The sequence below is a fragment of the Mesocricetus auratus genome, unplaced genomic scaffold (assembly GCF_017639785.1).
Source record: "Mesocricetus auratus isolate SY011 unplaced genomic scaffold, BCM_Maur_2.0 Super-Scaffold_100015, whole genome shotgun sequence".
Taxonomy (NCBI): Eukaryota; Metazoa; Chordata; class Mammalia; order Rodentia; family Cricetidae; genus Mesocricetus; species Mesocricetus auratus.
Window position 1 is genome coordinate 62,730,876 of NW_024429198.1, and position 6,308 is coordinate 62,737,183.

The following is a 6,308-nucleotide window of genomic DNA, read 5'->3' on the forward strand; positions in this document are numbered from 1 at the left end:
CAAATTTTAGTCATTAGTTCATGCATCTACCAATGAAGATTATTTACTGCTCACATGACACAGGAAGTCCACACAAATTCTACTTCCTTTGTTTGTATATGTGCTGTATACATTGAAAATGTTTTACTACAGCAATAAAATTCAATTCCTTGAACTTCTAATGCCATGTGGCAAAATTTATAAAATTATCTATAATCAAAAAATATGTTTGCTTCTTAGTTGCCTGACAGCTGGGAAGGTTCTACATCTTTGATTCACTGGGAACTCTGAGTAGCAGAGATTTACTCTCCAGTTATTTTGAATAATTCACGTTTTACGTTTCTGGGAAGCATACCAAGACAGATTCACTCTGACTTCTCAATTATTGTTAATTATGCTGTAACACTTGCATTTAGAGTCACCTTTAAAAACCCATTTCTTCAGAAATGGCAGGAATAAAACCCACATTTTTAAAAGCTGATTAAACACTTGACAAAACAATGTTTTCTGATGAAAGACTTCGATCTGAAACTTTAAGTGTATTGCTTCTGCTTTGGAGCTGTGGATTTAACTCAATTATAGAAAATGTCTTTCAAAAATACTCATCCATGGGGCAAACTTCACCAACAAGTAGCTAAATCAGGTACAATTCCTATCAGAGGGAACGTTGGCTTTCTTCTTCTACTCAAATTAGCTGTTTTAAATTCTATAAGGCTTTGTGAAACTGACCACTAGAAATGCAAATCAAGGTAATGCAGCTGTAACGGTTGCATGTTAAGTACATGATAGAACAAGATGGTCAACACGCTCTGACACATAGCAAAGGCGTGCTGGCAAGGTTCTGTCAACTCGACACAAACTGAGTCATCTGGGAAAAGGGAATCTCAAATGGGAAAACTGCCACACCAGATTATCCTGCAGACAAAGCCTGAGGGACATTTTCTTGTTTGACGGTTGTCGTGGAAGAAACCTGTTCACTGTGGGTGGTGTCACCCCTGAGCTTGCTGAGCAAGCCATGGACAGACAGACAGCAAGCCAGTAAGCAGCAACCTCCGTGGTTTTTGCATGAGTTCCTGCCTCCAGGGTCCTGCCTTGAGCTCCTGCTCTGACTTCCCTGAGGGATGGGATGTTGCCAGGAAGCATTAAATGAAAGAAATCCTTTCTTTCCTGAGTTGCTTTAGGCCGTGGCGTTTTTATCACAGCAAATCACAGTGTTGTGATTTGAATATGAAATGTCCTTCATAGGCTCTATTTCAGGAGTCGCTGAAACTTTGGGATGTGGTGCCTGGCCAGTAGAGGTAGTAGAAGCCCTGGGTTTACAGATTATAGCTGGAACCTAGTTCAGGCCTGGATTTCTGCTTCCTGGTATGGAACCTGAGGATTCACCACCATATGAACCTATCACCATGGGCTCCAACATGCCTTCCCCACTATGAGAGGCTGTAACTTCTCAAACCATGTGACAAAGCAAGTCATTCTTCTAAGTACTTGTCAGGTATGGTCTTAATGGCGCCAGTAACTGACATACAAGGTAGGTCATTTCCCCAGCACGGTCGTTATGCAACTCTTGAATGCTGTTGACTAGCTTCGAAGAATGATTTCATAAGAACTCCTGGCAAGATCAAGAATACCACTAATAATGAAACGTTTCTTCCAGGCTGCTAATTGATCTACCAGCACAGAATCTTTGTTCTGATTAGGGAAAGATATTAAACATTTTTATATGATAATGTGAGGAGAAATGATTGCAATTGAATGAACATTTCATGTCATAATTTGTATGATAGTTTTTTTTCAATTTTATTCAACAGTGTACATCATCTGAAAGAATCCTCATGAGAGAGTCTTCGTCTTTGGATTTATCCACTTGGTATCTTCAGAAAGCCTTACCATTCCAATTAAAGTATTCAGCAAGAGACACAACCACCTACACCCGTAGTCCCAGCTGCTCAGGAGGCTGAAACAGGTGTTCAAGGCCAGCCTAGGCAACATAGCAGTGTCTGGGCTCAGAATGAATGAATGCACATATGAATGAATGAATGAATGAATGAACGAACGAGTGAGTAAATCAACATTGCCAGTCTGTGATGTCTTAACCTGTTTCTCGTTGCTTTTTCTTCTTAGTCAAGTAAATCTACACTCTGTATGGATATGAAGAGCAATAGAAGTCGATTCTATGCAATCCCTTGCAGAAGCCATTTTTTCCAATTTGAGGTCTCTTACTGTTTGGTTGTTGTTACTGTTGCACCCTCTCCAGTCTCTCTCAGAAACAAGGTAATCTTTGCTAAGAATCATGAGGAGGAAAAGGAAGAAGAATTTTTTTGTTTCTTTTTTAAAAGCAGATATTGTCCCTATTTCCATCATTCCGCTTTCCAGACATTGAAAACCCATGAGTCCAAAGGCCCATTTCTTGCTCATTAGTACTATAGAGTAGAAGAAGGAAAAGCCTGAGACTCTGTCTTCAGGACTAATTAGAAGAAACCTTCTGTTCCCTCCATCTGGGGGTTTGGTGTCATGTTAAGGGCCATGTGTCACATCTGAGATAGATGAAGCCTCTCTCTTTAAAAAGAAACAGTTCAGAAAAGGCTTGTCATGAACCCAGAGTCATTTTCCGCAGACTCACCTTAGGAAAAGAATACAGAAGACCCTGAACTCCCTTGAAGCTACCGCAAGCGTACAAGCCTGCACTCCGTGGGATGCTGCCGCAGACCCCAGTTTGAAGTTCATCAGTTTGAAGTTCATCAATCTCTTCGGCTCACAGACAGTCTTGCCTGAACCAATCCAAGACGGGTTTTTTTTTTTTTTCTTTTGTTAGTCATAGGATCTCAATGCCTGGAGGAGGGTTCCTGGACATTTCCAAAGAGAACCTGAGCATGCGCAGCTGGTACAGCTGCTGGATAGCACGGAGGAGCTTGGTGAAGTCTGGTTAGTGTTACTGCAAGCAGTCCCACTGTGGAACAAAAACTCTTGATAAAGGTTCCTGGCCCTCTGCCGGTAAAACAAGGGTACCGCTACTGCCTAGGCCCGGAAGAGTAATGTTGCCGACTGCCTTTGCAGCGGAGGCAGGTGACAGACACGAGTGAGGCAGGGTGTGAGGACAGAGGCCGCAAGGAGCAGATGAAGGGAGGAACTTAGGAGGCTGAGTCTGCTCTGCAGCTCTCTCCTCCATTGTTACAGCTTCCATTTTTCCACCTAGATGCCTACGTGGAATCTCTCAGTTTTTAAGCTTGTGCTGCGACATCCTTAAAAACGCATCGTAGACAAACTCAAGAGGTCAACAGGCTGTATCCGGTCCACAGTTGGTTGGCCATCTGCACTCCAATGTGATATGACAATGCATTTTTTTGGTCACTGGTGAGAGAACAGTCTTTAATCGAAGTTTGGGGCTCCTGCTTGACCCAAGCCAGCCTTCAAATTCAGCCTTGCCCTGCCACAGCCGCTATTGACCACTGACAGTCTGATGGCTGCTCCTGGAATGATTCTCATGGGCTTACAGAGGAGGACAGGGTCCACCACCAGTCACTGTAAACTTTACGGAGGCCGAATAAGCCATCTTCAGTGACCTCCCATTAAACCATAGGTTCTTCTCAGAACTGTACACATTAGGTATTCCGACTTCTGTGTTTTTACACCTGCCGGTAACTATTTCTTGTGGGGCGAACAGCACTTTAATTAGTAAATGGATACTCCACTGCTCAGGTTTTGTTCCAGGGCTCCAAGAACTTTCAGTTGAAGAAGCATCTGTAATTCCAGGTTTCAGCTTTTCCTATAGCCTACAATAAACTCTGAGTTCTTTCACTAGAGATGGTGTACTATTTCAAAATTATGCCCCCCCAATTCTTCAGTTTTCCCCCATTTCAAGAGCTATAGCTTGATTTCCTACCCTGTGGAGCACACCACAGGCTGTGAAGTTAGTGGTTGGTCTATATGAACAGTGTGATGCTTCCCATAGAGTACACCATAGGCATAGGATATAAGGTGAGTGGCTGGTTTACATAAACAGTGTGATGCTTTTCAGATTTGGGGTTTGTTTGTTTGGTTGCTTTCTAGTTTCTTTCTTTTTCTTTTTTTCCTGGTCTCACATTGTAGACCAGGCTGGCCTGGAATTCTCTATGCAAACCAGGCTGCCTCAAACTGATGGTAGCCCTTCAGACTTAAGCTCCTTAGTTCTGTGATTATAGATGGGACCAACACTTGAGCATGACAGTGAGGTTTATACTTGGTCATAGTTACTTGGGCTTGTTCCTAGCTCTTTTTTGTGCATGGTGTGTGTGTGTGTGTGTGTGTGTGTGTACATGTGCATGTTGCTGTGGCTAATATACAGGGTTTTGTGCATATAAGTCAAGCTACTCTAGACCAACTCAATTATATCCCCAAACTTCTCTTGAAATATTCTTTAGCAAGGCAGAAGTTATCGTGACATCTAGACAGTTCTACAGAGAGAGAGAGACCTATGAATAGAGGGACTGAGGCGCTGTCGTAGTTTGAAAGAAAATGGCCCCCAAAGGGAGTGGTACTATTAGGAAGTGTGACCGTGTGGGAGGGAGTGTGTCACTGTGGGAGCCGGTCTCTTTTTCGCAAGCTTTCGGCGGTGTGACAGTCAGTCAGCTTTCTGTTGCCTCAGAGTCAAGATGCAGTACTCTCGGCTCCATCATCATGTCTGCCTGCACACCACCATGCTCCCCTTCATGATGATAATGCACTGAACCCCAGAAACTGTACGTGAGCCACCCAATTAAATGTTTCCGTATAGGAGTTGCCGTGAACATGGTGTCTCTTCACAGTAATAGAAACCCTAACTAAGACAGCCAACAGCCAAGAGAGTAGGCATGGTTCTCCAACCCCAGCCAAAAGGTCAGATCGCTGTAGCTCCATTTGACATCTTGGCTGTAAAGAGATACTAATAACCACCAACTATACTACTCCAGAAATCCTGACCCATAGAACCTGTGGGATATGAAACTAAATGGTTTCAATATGCAAAGTGTAGCAACAGATAATTAAGATGGATGGAAAGAAAATAACAGAGAAATGGCACCCCAATGGCCCAGTCTCATCATCTTTTCATAATCTTAGTTCAAGAAGGCAATAAGGCAGAGCATATCACCTCATAGCTGTGATACCCTTCCAAGCAAAGGGAGCTTGTTAAGTGTGAAAATAAGGATTGTTTTTAAGCAGGAAGGAAATCAATGAAGACCTTCCCTTATATGCAGAGGCATTAGCTTCTGGGTATGTATACAGGTGCTGAGATGTGCATTAATTTCAAGTTAAAATCAATAACTTTCCAATTTATAAGCTACCTTTTGACAGGTACAATCAGGAGCCAGGATCTTCCCCCAAATCATCTTCTGTACACGTTACTTAGGACAGACTTGGCAGTGTGGGGATGGTCAGACTGCTCTCTCTTTCCCTCTTCTTCCCCCTCCCTTCCTCCCTCCCTCCCTCCCTTCCTTCCTCCCACCCTCTGGCTTTTACTTCAGAATTCTGTTCTTTACTCTCTGCTGAGTTGAAATCTCAGTATCTGCCCCACACCACTTGATTGTGAAGCTGTTGCATAAATCCAGGTGACTCTTCAGTCCCGTAATGAATGAGTAAAGCAGTAGAAGTTTCTCAACAAAGGAGATGTCAGATGGGGCTAGAACCATCTGATGATCTGGCTGGGGTTGAAGAACCATGCCCACTCCCTTGGCTGTTGGCTGGGCACCTCAGTTCCTCTAATCTTAGGTCTCTCTTAGAGCTCTCTTGATGTCCCCATAACTTCCGCCTTCCTAAAGGACATATGAAGAGAGGTGTAGGAATACCATTGAGTTGGTAGGGTAGCTTGCTTTGCATGCACAAAACCGTGGAGGCTGTCTACAGCAACACACACACGCACACACACGCGCGCACACACACACACGCACACACGCACACAAGCACACATCACATCACAAAAAAGAACTAGGAGAATATTGCCAGGTACCTATGAAATATGAATCCCCCAATTTGGTTTTCAGAGTCACTTGAGACCTCTAAGAGGCTCTGATGAAGGCATCTCTTCACTTACAGGGCTCTCAGTGATTACACACCTACACATTAATGGCTTATGCTTTCACTTCAGAATTGTATCCTCTTAAAACATAAGCCTTTTGTCTGTGTGAAGGTGCAAACACTTCAAAGTGGGTCTTAATGATGAGGAAGGGGTGAGAACGCGCATTCTGAGGTATGTGGGAATACCCTAGAGAGAAATGCCTAGAAGTGAAAGGATTTGGATTTAACTCTCCTTTGTGACCAAGGCAATGTTAACACCATCTTAATAAGCCCCTGCCTTGCCCCTAATCTCATAAAAA